Below are 15,183 nucleotides of genomic sequence, written 5' to 3' on the forward strand. Positions count from 1 at the left end.
CACTCCCCCATCTCTTCCCTTCCCCACTGCTTCCCCCACCCTCCTCTCCCACCTCCCCCTCTGCATATCCTTCCCCTTTCCCGTGTGCATTTACACACACATGAGAACACACACACACACACACACACACACTCACAAGTGTGCACATTCACACACTGTTAGGGTCATACATTGAATATATTTAAGAAATATTTTGTAATAATTTAATTCATGTATTTATCATGTACTATTCAAATCATGGTGGGCATGCCCATCTTCTCAAATACTGACTATTTCTTTGCGGCAAAGGCATTCCATCTTCTTTCTTGCAGCTAATTAAAATCCAGTATATTATCTGCAGTCAGCTTACTGTGGAACAGCAGGCTAGAATTTCTCCTTTCTGTGACTTACTATCCACTGGCTGACCTATCTCCATTTCTCCTTCCCTGATTCTTGATAGCCTTACTCTACTCTCCATTTTTATGAAATCAACATTTATATATTCATATAGGAGTGAGACTACATAGGACTCATCTTCCTGCCCTCTGCTTGTTTCACTGAAGACAACCATTTGTAGCTTTATTCATGTTGTGCCAAATGAAAGCAGTTTACGTTTTATGGCTGAATAGTTTTCCATTGTGTGCATTGCCAGATTTTCTTTACCTATTAGTCATGTGACAGACAAGTAGGTTGACTTTCTGTCATGGCTGTTGACAGTGTCACATATCCACAGGAGTATAGTGTCTTACCGATTAACTGACTTTACTTCCTTTGGATGTAGGCCTGCTAGTGAAATTTTTGGCTGTCCAGTTGACTCTCCAGTCCCTCCTATCTGCTACTCTTTTCCCCAGTGATTGCTCTCAGTTACTTTCACACCAAGTGCGTGCACGTCCCGTGCAGCATTTCTTTTTTGTTCATGTCTTAATAAAAACTTGCTAAGAGATCATTTTAATGACAGCTATTCTGAGGGGAACTGATAGCTAATGATGATTTTGATTTGCACCTCCCTGATGGTGAATAATGGTGGTGTCTATGTATCTGTTGGTAAGTTGGGCATGTTTTCCTTTTCAGAAACATCTATTAGGGCTTACTCAGTATTTGTAAATGAAATGTTTGAAAAATACATACTTTTGTAAATGCTGAATATTAACTTCTTGTTGGATACATATTTGGAAACAATTTTTCCCATTGTGTGGGTTGTCTTTTTACTACATTTGAGTCTTTCCTTTGTAGTGCATAAGATTTTTAGTTTGTTGTAATCCAGCTTGTCTATTTTTGCTTTTTTCCTGTGCATTTGCATCTTGCTCAAAAATCAGTGACCAAAGTTCTGAAGAATTTTCTCAGTGTTTTATTTGAGCAAATTAATGCTTTCATGTCTGGCTTATGAGTCTTTAATCTCATTTGAGCTGGACTTTTTGGTGAGAAATAGGAGTCTACTATATTTTTTCTGGGTGGGGATATCCAATTTCTATGTCATACTTTATTGGATATTTTTTTCTTTGAGCCTATGTTCCTAGCACCTTTGCTGAAGGTCAACAGACTATAGCTGTCTGGGTTAACTTCTGGGGTGTATTCTGTTCCACTGGTCTCTGTTTTTAATGATATCACCATGCTTTTATTGCCATAAATTGTTTTGGGTGAATTTGGGATTTTAACAATATCATCTCTTCCCATCCATAAGCACAAGATAGGCTTCCATTTATATGTCTCCTAGTCAATCTATGGCAGCAATCTTTTAGTTTTCATTGTAAAGATCTTTTAGGTCTTTGGGTAATTTATTCATACATATTTTATTTTTCTATGTCCTGGAAATTAAATTATTTCCATAACTTGTCATTCAGGTAAATTTTTATTGCAGTACATAAACATTATTGTCTTTTTTGAATTTGTTATACTACAATATACATGTATTTCTTTAATATTTCTGAAATGTATGTTTTGATGGCATCTTTGGAATTTCCTGTGTACAAGACCATATCATGTACAAAAAGTGATATTGACATCCTTCTTCACAATTTGTGTTTTTAAATCTTCCATTGTTTCTCTGAGTAGAACTTCCTTAAAATGTGAGTGAATGTAAAGCTGGTCATCCTTTTCTTGTTCTAGATGCCAGACCAAAAGCCTCAGCCTTTTCACATTTGGTACATTAGCTATTGACATTTATGTATGCCCTTACCATTGTGAGTTATCCCTTATTTATGAATAGTTTTTTTTTAATCATGAAGAGTTACCAAATTTTATTTATTTTCATATGTTGAACTGTGATAAACTGAAATTGAAAATTATGAACAAGGGCCAGCCACATAGCTCAGCAGATTAAAGTGCCTGCTTAGGCTGAAGCAGGGGTTGGGGGTTCGATTCCCCCAAGCCTGCTGTGCCAGCCCTACCTCCAGGATGCACTGAGACTTCAATTGACACTGGATGTGGTGGCTCCTATCTGTAATCCCAGTGTTTGGGAAGCTGAAAAATAGGATGATCACTATGAGTCAGATCTTCTTACATTAAAAAAAAGAAAATGACGAATAAGCTCGTATATATTATTTAATTTGTTTTGTTGGCATTTTATTTATTTATTTATTTATTATTTTGTTGGCATTTTATTGAAGATTTTTATATATATGATTATCAGGGATTTTTTTTGCAATTGATTTTTTAAATGTATTTAATACATGGTCTACAGGGTCTCACTACATGGATCGGACTTGTAGTGATCCTCCTGTTTTCAGCCTCCCAAGCACTAGGATTACAGAGGTGCACCACCACACCCACTCTCAATCTCTGTCCAGAGCGTGTTCTGGTGGCAGGCCTGGCATGGCACACCTGCGATCTTATCCGTTCCCTGAGTTATCTGGCGGGCCCTAATATTGATTTTTAATTGTGTTTTTATCTGTTTTTGTTCTTATCAGAGTGATGTTGGCCTTCAAGACCATGTTTTGTAGGTTTCCTTCCACTTTAATTATTTGGGATAATTAAGCAAAATATATCATTAGTTCTTCCATATATATTTGAAAGAATTCAGTAATGAATCTGATTTGCTGTATTTCTTTGCTAGGATAATGTGTCTTGATAATTCAATCTCATTATTTTTTAATGAGTTTAGGTTTTCTCTTTTTAATGATTCAGCCTCAATAAGGTCATGTTCCAGAAATTTAACCATCTCTTCTAGAGTGGCAATTGTGGTGTATAGTTATTCAAAGTTTTCTTTAATAATCCTTTGCGTTTCTGTGTTATCGGTATAATATCTTTGTTTTTGAATCTGATTGTTTTACAGTATTCTCTCTTTTTTCTTAGTCTAAGAATTTATACATTAAAAATTTTTTTTGAAGCAGAAGCTCTTTATTTCATTGACCGTTTGTTTTGATCTTTCAGTTACTAGTTCATGTATTTGGGCGATGATTTTTTTATCATATTTTTATTCTTCTAATCTTTGGTTTGGTTTGTTGCTGCTTTTGTCATTCATTGAAGTTGACTATTTACAGTTCCGATTTCCTGATATAACAGTAATTGCTGTACTCTATATTCTTAGCAAAAACTGCTTTTCTGTTTCTTATAAGTTTTATCTCTATTTTAATTTCTTTCAAAGTATGTTGATATTTTCTTCTTAATTTCTTTCTTGATTTATGATTGTTGAGGATTAAATTGTTTAGTAAATCTATGTAATTTTAAGGATTTATTGTTTTTATCTAGTTTTATTGTATTGGATTTATAAAACTGAATATGACTTTAATTAAGAAATTGAAAACCTTTTTGGGCTATTATATGATTTCTTTTTGGAATGTTCTTCTATATGGTATTGAATGATATATATTTTCCAGGTTTTGGATGGAGTGTTGTCATTCACTGGAGTGTTGGAGCTATCAGATCCATTTGTTCTAGGGTAAAATTTAACTCTGTAATTGCTTTGTTTGATTATTTATTTTTGGTCTGGATGACCAATATGTTGCTGAAACTAGGCTGTGAAAGTTCTCATTCATTAAGATGTTGGAGTTTATCTTTCTTTTCATATATAGTAATAGCTGTCCCAATATTTAATGTATAATATTCACAATAACTGTTTCTTCTTCATGGATTGAACCTTTGGACATTATAAATGACTTTTCTTGACTCTTTTTAGTGGTTTTATTCTAAGATTTATTTTATCTGATATAATTATGCCTGCTCCACTTTTTTATGTTTTTTTTTTAAATTTGGTTTGCATGAGATACTTTACTCCATCCTTTTACCCTAAGGTTATGTGAACTCTTAACAGTGACCTTAATTTCTTGTAAGAAGCATACATTTGATCAATAAGCTGTACGCTCACTCCAGTCCTTCTCACATTTTGCATTTTATATATGTACTCATTTTATATATGTACTACCTATCTCTTGCTCTTGTTGTTCTGCCTGAATTTAGGAAGCTGTGGCAAAGACCTCCTTTGCCTGTCCAGGCTGATGTTATGCTAGATTTATCTGGGTCTCAGAGCAGCAGACAGCTTATAGACTTAGGAGTTGGCATCTGGCTAATGCTATGAGAAGCAGTGACACCAGCCAGAACAATTCCGTCCCATTCACATCAGCTACTGTGGATTCTTGCTTTAATAAGCCTAGAAATTCAAGCTAAATCTACAGTGTAAATTTGTAAGTAAAAGTTTAATTGGAAAATAAGAGGTAATGATAAGATAGCTTTAGGCGCTGATGACCACTGGGCCAAAAATGAAGACTTTCTTTCAAAGAAAAGAAAGAAAAGAAAATGTGGAAGCGAATTCTTCACATACTCTGAAAAATAGGATAACAAAGGAATGGGTGCCATTTTACCTGGTGCTCTTGTGAACCAAGGTCTGGTTGATCATTATCTCAGTCCTGGTTTTATAGCTTTGGCGGAACCCTCCTGACTTGAGGGAAAATTTAGTTCTTGTTTGGGTCAGTCTCTGTTTTATAAGGCCTTACTAGAACGAAAGTGCCACCACCTTTGGGGTAAAGGCGACCACTTGGCCCAGCTGGATTTCCCTGTAAGCCTCCTCCCTTGTGGTGTCTGTTGTGAGGGGTGATAAGATAAGCAAGGTACATTTTGGGCTAATAAAGTTTGTTCTGTTAACTTTTAGACAGACACTCCCTAAATGGCTAACAGGCCTAGATGTATAAGAAAGATTTGCTCCAGTGTTTCACTAAACAAAGATGAAATTCTGTTATTCTTTTAGTTACTTATTTGGCATCTATAGGTCCAAGTAAAGAATCATGGTTTTTAGGGAAGACACTGGTTTAAGCCTTGACTGGCTCAGAAGAAAATGCAGATCATGCTTTAAGGAAAGTCAAAACTAATGCACTTTTAGGTGTTTATTGGACTAAATAGAGAGTCATGATATTTAGAAAAATGCTGCTTTTAAATCCCTGAGTTCTTCAGAAGAAACACAAATTATGCTTTTCACTACAAATCTGTGTTTGTGCTCTGCTCCTGTGATGCTGTCCGTGGTCCTCTGTGCTGTGGTCCTCTGGTCTCTGAGTGAGATCTGGAAAATGGGCTTCAACATCATAGCCTGGCAAGTTTAGAAGCTTCATTTGTGAGCACTGACTTGAGGAGAGGGGCTTGGGACACCCTCTGATCCTGTGTGTCACAACCCAGGGAATGAGCTCTAAAGCAAAGTCCTATTTGCATTTTTTTACTCCAATCCCCAGAAGGTAGAGTCTCACTTCTGCTATCCTAGGTTTGGAGAAGGGTGTCCAGCAAGTCTCTTAGCTATCTGGCTAAGGCCATCTCGAGGCCCAGTGCTTGGGTGCTTTGCTCTCCCTAGTGTGCGTTTCACCCAGAATCTGGCCTTCAAGTGCAAAACTCAAGTAAGAGGAACTTCTTTTCAAGACCCTGATGCTGCTTGCAGCTGCAAGAGGTATAACAGAAATGTCTTTCCTGCCTGCCTTCTCCAATGCTTCCATTCTTATCATCATTATATGATCAGGCGCAGAGGTGTCTCCTTAGCGTCCTTAGCTCTTGTAAAGGTATTCAGGTGCATGAAAATCTGTTCAAATTGGATTCCTTTTAGGGAGATAATCACTAGAGTGTCTCACTCAGCCAATATTGCTCTCATCTTATCAGAAAAGCTCTGTTGAAAAATCTGCCATTAGTTTGTGTAGGGGGCCCCTTTATTCATTTCAGAAAATGTCTTCCTAAATTTAAATTGCTTCAATTTAAAGTTATTGTCAATACTATATTATATGTTGCTTTGCCTTTTCCTTTTAAACCTTTCTGATTAGCAGAAAATTTTCTGACATTAGTCTCTTTAGGCAGGGGAAGGTCTCATAATAAACTGAATTGGAAAGGAATAATTACTGATCTTCACAATATTATATCCTTGTACACTTGTGAGGATACAAGAATAAACTTGCTAGTTATTTTAATGACATTGAGATTAAATGTTCCTGTGAAACTGTTGTCCATCACCTTTTTTGTCACTAAAATTGCCTAAAACTATTTATAACCAGCACTTTCTTTGTTCAAATTCTCTGATTTCAATATATCTTGAAATTGCTAGAAAGAAAAAAAGGAACATCTCACAGAGATTCGATTCTATACACATAGGCAATTGCCTTTTTCCTTAGGTAACCCAAAGTTCTACCAAATAAATATTTTCATCACTAGGCTGCCTTTCTTCCTTCTGGATTCTGATGATATCAAATAAAAAATAGCTTAGAAAACATATATGATATTTCTAACTAGAATTCTTTTTTCTTGAGCAAGGTTTTGGTAGAATTTCAATTACAATGAAGAGAGTTGAAATTATTTTCCATGATAGTGCTCATGCTACAACTACATAGAAAATATTCTTTTGTGAACTATAATAATAGAGAGCTGTGTGCTCATGCAAAATGCAAACAAATACCACATTTTCTACCCTCCTTAGTTCTCAGAAACAGTTTTGAAAATTTTTCACTGATACTCTTTTGCATAAGAGGCCACATATAAAAACCATGCCACATATAAAAGCCACGCCATCTTCCTCAGCTTGGGGTGTGACCAGCGGCAAAGACAACAACACATCTGAGGCAGAACTTGTTTCCCGTGATGAAGGAGACACACAGGCTCACATTGGTAACCATAATCCTCTCCAGGGGAAGTTTTGCTGCTGGCCACAAGTCAGAACCAATTTTTCAAAGCTCTGTAAACATGGACAATAAAACGTTTTTCCTTCATAAATTTACTTGGCTTTTGATTCGTTAATACATGAAATCAATGTAAAAGCCTCTGAAGTGCGAAACCTATCTACATCTACCTCCTTACTTTCCACAAGGACTCCAATGGACTTCTACAAAGACTGTTTAAGAGCCCTTAAAAAGTATGTGAAAAAAAGTATGTGTAGACATTGGTGTTTGTTTTTCTTTCAGCATACCACATATCCAGTGCTTTATCTAATTCAGACTAACCCTATTATTTGTGGTTGGATGGTCTATAAGGTAGTGGTTAACACTGAGTTAGCATACATTGAACCATCACTCCTAAGGGAAGTACAGGGTTAGGTTCCTGTGAGCATTAAGTCACATATTCATCCACGAATCAATACATGAGTGTCCTGTGCATCTTTGTATTGGAAGACAACTTATTTAACATATATTATTGATCTACTAATATTGAATTCCCTGCCAACAGCATTGTAATTTATGGCTGAAAGAAGCCTATATAACATGTATTTTGTCTAGAAGGTGCATCACAAGCTCTTGCTCAGAAAAGCAAGCCTCTTTAGGAAGATCAGAAACTGATTTCAGTTTGGAAATAGCAGCTGATGTTCACACAAGATAGCCTTGGTTCTCATCTCTCTGAAGTTCAGTTTCCACATCTGCCTTATGGTGATAATCTCTCCACCAGCAAAGATAAGATAAGAAGCAGTTCATGCATTACATTCTGAGAACAGAGAGAAAGAGAATAGCCAAGCTCTACTGGGACATAAGGAGTCCTTAAAAGAAGAGTTATCCATGAGCAGTAGTCTTGTAAATAGATGAGATGGAGCGTGAAATGTTGCAGGCTGAAGGCGGAGCCCGGAAGCATGCTCATCAGAAGATGATATGGCAAATTTGAGAAATTCAAACTGCGAGGAGTTGCTGGAAATGAAGCTTCAGGTCGTCAGGTACCAGAATTTGATTTGGGAATGGTGATGAGGGATAAAAGTAATGGCTTTTCTATGACATACTGAGGAGTTTCTCACTCGTCGTGCAGGCAGTAGAATTTGGAAGAATTTTTATATCAGAATTTATAATCTTCTAAAATCATGAAGCTACTGCACTAAGACAGTGCTGTCCAGATTTTCTCAACAAGCAAGTTCTCTTTTAACAGTCAAAATGTTACTTTTGCTTAAAAAAAAAGAACATTGTATTAGTTAAAGGAAAATTTAAAACTTGAACTTCCTCCTGTAAGAAAAAAAAATGCTGCTTTTAAACTTATTTTAAGACCATGGGACAAAATTAAGAAGAACTAAAATAGTGTGACATTCATCCCATTTTATATGGCTTACTGGAACTTCATGAAGTACAGTGAATTTTAACACAAAAGAATGATGACTGGAATAGGAAGACCAGGTTCAGAGGGGTTCATATGCACAAGTAGTTCCACGTCATTGTGTTGCCACTGCAGTAGATTGACTGGGCCCGCCTAAGAGTAACAAATTCCCCAGCATTCCAGGTAGAGATGGGCTCCGCAGTCTTCCTGTCAACAACATCCAAGGAAATACAGGATGGCTCTGCTTTACCTTATGCACTGTATAACAGCTCTATGGGGGATTACCAGATGATTTTTAAATTTGAGAAAAGAAATACATCGTGACACTATTTTCTCAAGATGTTCTACCTTCTGTTCTCTACATATATCAGGAAGGACTTGCTGTTGATAATTCAACAGCGTTTTCAGACTTATTTTTTCTTTGACCTAGGCGCCTAGAATAGAGAGAAAATGGTACTGTTCTTCAGTAGAAGGAGAGAACTTAGTCAAAGAGGAGGACTCCTCCTTACGCCAGGACCTGGCGGGCAGAAGAGATCCGAAGCTCAAGAAATGTTGTTCAAGGAATGACGTTGAGAGACAATGTGAGAAACTGATTTGAATGTGATACATTTGAAATCTATTTATACTTAGAAAATAAACATAGCAGAATAAGATTTCTGAAATCAGATGAAAGCGGGTGAATGATCACAATGAGGGAGGGAGTGAGTATAGAGACGACTTAGAGTACCAAGGATGTGCTGAGCTTGAAACAAGCCTGACATATGCACATTAACAATCAATGACCCAGTAAAATCTGACAGCAAGAGTTAAGGGAAGGTGTGCAGGTCACACACTGAACAACAAGAAAAGCGCACACATTACAGAATCCACTGTCTCATTTTTTTTATATACCTTAAGATTTTCATTAGAATGGCAACTAAATTCTGGCTCCTGTGGTTGAAGTTAAATCATGAGGACAAGGTAATCAAAGGGAATACAAGCTACAGGTATCCACTTGCAGTTTCATGAAAACTTCCGTTATATCAAGCCTATAAGTTCTGATTTAAGAAATCTTGTATTCTATTGCTCAGAGAAGCAATAATAAACATTTTTCCATTATAATATTCTTTATTTTTTATTTTTTTCCATAATTTTATTGAGAGACAAATAGCAATGAGACAGTTTCAAATCAAATTGGTAGCACAGTTTCAATAGTTAACACATTGCATACTCTCTTCCTAGTGGTTATTTGCTGTACAAGATGCAGACATGATATCCTATTTACAAACACTATTAGAACAAATCCCTCTATTCATTAAGAGAATGTAACTATATATCTATCCTAACCATTTTGAATACGCAGATACAAAATGGACATTCATCTGTATCCCATTTTTGTTTAGTTCTTTCATTTGCATATTACAGGTGTGTTAACTCAGCAAAATATTCTAAAACAGTCCAGTAGTCCATAATAGTATTGGGTCTTCCTCTTGACTGGCAGTGTCAGAAATTGGCCATCTGAGTCCCCCACAGCTCAACATCACACCATGGCTTTACTTCTTATACTTCGTTTTTGTACTTTTCTGCTGATGGTAGATTTCTGGACTTATGCATAAAGATAAACACTTTAATGCCACATAGAAAGGTGTCTTAGCCACTTTATCTTTCCTGCAACAAAATATCTGGCACCTGCAGCTTAGAGAAAAAGTTTTATTTTGGTTTACCTTTTCAGAGGATTGAGATTCATGCATGCACTAATCCAGTGAGCATTCTTTTGTGTAGGAGTCAATGGCTGTAAGCCAGAAGCAGCATGGTGGCCAGAAAGGCTGCTCAGCTTGTGGCAGCCAAAGCAGAGCAGGCATGGGGGAGCCTGTGACAAGCATGAGCCCTTCCAGGTCGTGCCCCAGGGCCCCACACACCCCACATTTAGCAGAACATTCAGGTGCACACATTAGTGGATTAAGCCACTGATGAGTATAGCATCCCGAGAGTCCATCACTTTCCAAAAGCCCCGCCAGCATGCCATGAGACATTTTGGGATCTAATATATTTTTACATATAAACCATTTAAAAAGCCATCATTTGTAGCACTAGCAACTATTCCAGACTCAATTTACAATACTTCAGGTTGTGCAAGCTGATGCCTATCCATTCCTCTGCATTAGTATTTCTTGTGTTTATTTCATTATCTGTTGTCTAAAATGTTGCACATGCATCCCCTTTTGTCTACAAGATCTCTGCCTTCAACCCATTGACTCCTTAGACCACCAATCAGGAATCACTCCTCTTTGAAGTCTTTGAAGCGGTCTGCTCTTGTCCGTATCCAGAACACAACATATAAATCACTCTGCTTCTTATCATTGCTGTAATGGATGTTATCACCATATGGTAACTGCAGAAACTACTATTCGCAGAGATTAGAGCAAGAGACATATTTTCTGAACATCATATAGTATTTTCAGGCCTGTGAGATGGCTCAGTGGAGTAAGCGTTTCCATAGTAAGCGAAAGGGCCTGAGTTCAATCCCCAGTTCCACCAAAAATAAAAAAAAAAGTAGTATTCTCAAACTGAACTCCACAAAAGATTTACTTTTGTACATAGTTCTGCATGGTACATGTAATCATTGATCTTTAGCTCACTGGTGGTAAAGTAAATTCCTGGCTATCTTCTGTAAAACTATAATAATAACAATTTATTTTTAAGGTAAAAAGGTCCTTGAGTTAAAGGCTGGTAAATTATGCCTTTCTTATGTAGGAATGTCTCTTTTCTTATTATGCCTGTATATTACATAATGATCTTGTTTATACTCCAATCTAAACATCACAATAATTGCTAGAACTTGTACACTTTAAAGCTATCTAGTAATTCAGTATTCTTTCCTCAAAATATTAGGATAGTTAAATAATACTAGTTTATACCCAAAGTATAAAATCAGCCTTGGTGATGAGAACGGAACCCAGCTTTCCATGTTTAGTATGCTGCTCTCTCTTTTAATGGAGTTCTATAAAAAAATCAATCTGTTTCTCTTAGTTTCCCACAGAATTTCTCAATTCAATTTTATGAATTGAATGTTACTTAGTATCATAATAAGTAACAACTTCAAATTTTTATGGATAAAAATTCCCTTCTTGGGTTCAGACAAGCAAGACAGAGCATATCACTTTATTTTCCATTCCATATCAATCCCTCTATTAGCTAGTCTCATAATTCTTGCACTTTCCTCCTTTCTCAAGGTTATAAAAAGGCCTGAGACACCATAGTCCTAGGTTGTTCTGCAAATCACCTTCACACGTTATTCTGGGACAATTAATCCTACTCACCAATGGCGCCTTTAGGTTTATGGTTGTTTATGGTTTTAGACCTTCCTCTTTGACATCCTGGCTATAGGAAGCCAATAGGCAATAACAGTAAGGCTTTTCCATTCTTTCCTTCCTATTCTAAACTGAGATAGATTGATGACAGAAAGGTATGTATGTATGTATGTATGTATGTATGTATGTATGTATATAGATGGATAGGTAGATAGATGTATAGATGGATGGATGGATGGATGGATGGATGGATGGATGGATGGATGGATACATAGAATGTTATAATGAGGTGTGTCAATACCAGGACGGAGGAAATCTCTGTCTTAGCTTTTCTAAGTTAACTTATTTTACTATTTGCATTGTAAAATAAAAAAAAATTAGGCCAACTTCCTAAATTTTCTAAGAGCTTAAGCTTTCAGAAATCAAAATAAGAAAAAAAAATACCAGGCTGACTATATTTTCATCTAACTTTTCTTGAGCTAATATCTTCTTGGAACATGTATGGGGTCAGGTGAAATATGTATGGTACAGATAAAGAGGATAATACAGCAAGGAAAGAGAAAGGAAAAAAGGTCACCCAACACCTACAAATCTCAAAGTAACATTCTTGCCCATCATCACATTTAACCTTGTTTAGCAACTTTCATAAAATACACATACGTGGAGAGTAAAAGAAAAGTATCAGAATTAAAGAAAAAATTTTTCTAAATATGTATTCCAAAGTGAGGCCACTGCTTCTGAAAACATGGTTATGCCAGACACTAACATGTACCTAATTTTCACATCCTGGACTAAATCCATAAGTGTTCCTCCACTATTTTAATTAAAAATAGATGACTGAATAAAATCTGTTTAGTTTTCTGAGTTTCACTAATTTTCTTGAGGAAAAAAAAAGGAAATAACTATAAGCATTCAATGTTCTTGTGTCAATGCTAAACTTTAGAAGCTTTTAGTTCAGTTATGACCTTTAGTTTTTTTAAAAAAAAATATTTTTAGCTTCTTTATATTTATTCTGGGTGAAAAGAAAACTTCTAGGACAGTTTCCTTGTGAGGGATAGCTTTGTTTTTCCTTTTCCTAAGCACTCCCAACTTGGCAGTGAAGAAGCAGAGTGAGCACTCTGAAGACTGAGTTGAACTGTCTGGGCTGATCTTCGCCTTTCTTGTGCTTTCTCTGGGAGATCTGGCTGTAGAAAGCAAGTTCGTCCCTTGTCTTCTCTTCCTGGAATAGATCCGAGGGCACAGACTCCACGAGAGGAGTCTTGTGTTAGAGAGATGTAGCTTTCAGTGTTAGCACTACCTTGAAGAACCCCTTGAAGTTCGTTTGAAAGACACATTCACCACTGTTATTTTTACCAGTAATACGAAAAATCAATAAAATTCCAAATAAGAGTAACTATACTGTTTTCTTCATCACTTAATGGAAGTCAACTAAACATCTGATTTTTATCATCAATCTTTCAATCTGTACATACGTGATTTTATTTTGACTATTTAAAACTTTTAGTTCAAAGACACATTTTTTCACAGATTTAAAATATGATTCAGTCATGCAATTTACAGCCTTATTCCAAATTTTCCCCTTAGCTGTTCCATCAAATCCATTACATGAAATGATATTACTCAGTGCGGTCTTTGCTTTTAAGGGTATTTTAGTAATATCACTTGTGGAAAATAGCAAAATACAAGATCATTTATATTAGATTTTGTAAATGTGGCTGGAGAAATACATGTGGTTCCAGAACTAAATTAAATAAAATCTTCTCCAGTGTTAGTAAATAATGGTCTCAAGACAGAATTTTGAGCAGAAATTCTCAATTATTATTTGATCTTTTATTCTAGTAATTAGAAAATGATTGTTTTGATTGAGGAAAGTAACCTTTATGTACTCTGCTAGATCTATAGTTTCAAATGCAAAGACCAAAATGAATGAAAGTACAAAGAAGTTGAGTTGGTAGAGCAATAGTCTGTTGTGCTTCTTCACCATTCATCTGTTAGTGGACATCTAGGCCACTCCCCTTGTTTAGCTATTATGTGTTGTGCTACTCTAGACTTGGGTAAGAACAGAAGATGATGTAATCTGATGTCTTTAACTGTTCTATGTTGTCTTTAATTCTTTCTAACATCTGGGTTAAGTGGAATTTTATTTTTGTTTTATCAAGAATCTCCATATTGGGAAGTTCAGACTGGATGTTTAGTGGGCGCTGATACTGTAAGTTTAGAGAATGGAGATGCATTTCAACCCTTCACCAGAGAAGGGGAGAACCTGTCCCTTTATAGAGCATTTCACTAGTAGATCTGTTTGTTTCCCACAATCTCTGAAGACAAATAATTATGACACTATAATCGGGATTTTGCTCTCAGTGGTTCACAGGAGGCAGGCTGCAGACTGTGACAAAATGTGTGGAACCTCTCATGGGGACAGATTAGATTCGTCGCAAAGTTACCAAATCAAGAATTCCAGATAAACTGTTTCAGCCTTCACCTGAAGATCATGAAAATTATGGTGGGGATCCACAGCTCCCTCACAAACTGCATGCTGTCACCAGAATAAAAAGTATGATAAGATGACTATAAAAAGCACACATTCCTCAAGTTTGTAAGAACATCCCTTCAGTAAATGCAAAACTGAAAGAGAGTAAGCATCTCATAAGAATCCAGCCCCTGAAGCTGCCACAAGAACTTCCCACAGAAAATAACACGGCTAACACATGCCCCAAGAGTACCAGGGAGTTAACAGTGCAGTGGAACCTGAATCCTGTGGACACTTATAAGTCCAGCACTCAGCGGGGTAAAGCAGAAAGATCCTTGCAAATTCAAGGACAGACCCAGGCTACATAGTTCAAGACCAGCCTAATAACAAAGCAAGACCTTGACTGGAAAAAAAAAAAAAAAACCCTGTGGAGTGGGAAATAAGTCCTGAGGCCACAGAGCTTCATATTTTTTTAAATGCAAATTATATTTAAAGTTGTTGGGAAGCTGGTCATGGTGGTGCATGCCTGTAATCCTAGCACTCAGGAGGCTGAGGCAGCAGGATTGCTGTGGGTTTGAGGTTGGCCTACACTACATAGTGATACTCTGTCTCAAAAAAAAAAAAAAAAAAAAAAAAGTAAAGTTGGTGATAAAACATTTTCATTAAAATATTTTAAAAAAGTTTCTCCATATTGTTTTCCCTAGTGGTCATACTAGTTTCCATGCCCACCAACAATGTAGAACAGTTCCTTTCCCCCTACATATTTCAGAGGTAAATGGATACAGTTGAGAAGATATTATTTTTTAGTGTTATTTTTTAATGTACCAAGTACAGGGTCCCTCACTACAAAGATCAGACTCGTAGTGATCCTCCTGTTTTCAGCCTCCCAAGTGCTGGGATTACAGGCATGTGCCACGACACCCAGTCTATGAGACAATATTATTAAATGCAATAATTCAAACTTACAAGCTTAACTATCAAATC

This window comes from Octodon degus, unplaced genomic scaffold (assembly GCF_000260255.1).
Source record: "Octodon degus isolate 3935 unplaced genomic scaffold, OctDeg1.0 scaffold00013, whole genome shotgun sequence".
Taxonomy (NCBI): domain Eukaryota; kingdom Metazoa; phylum Chordata; class Mammalia; order Rodentia; family Octodontidae; genus Octodon; species Octodon degus.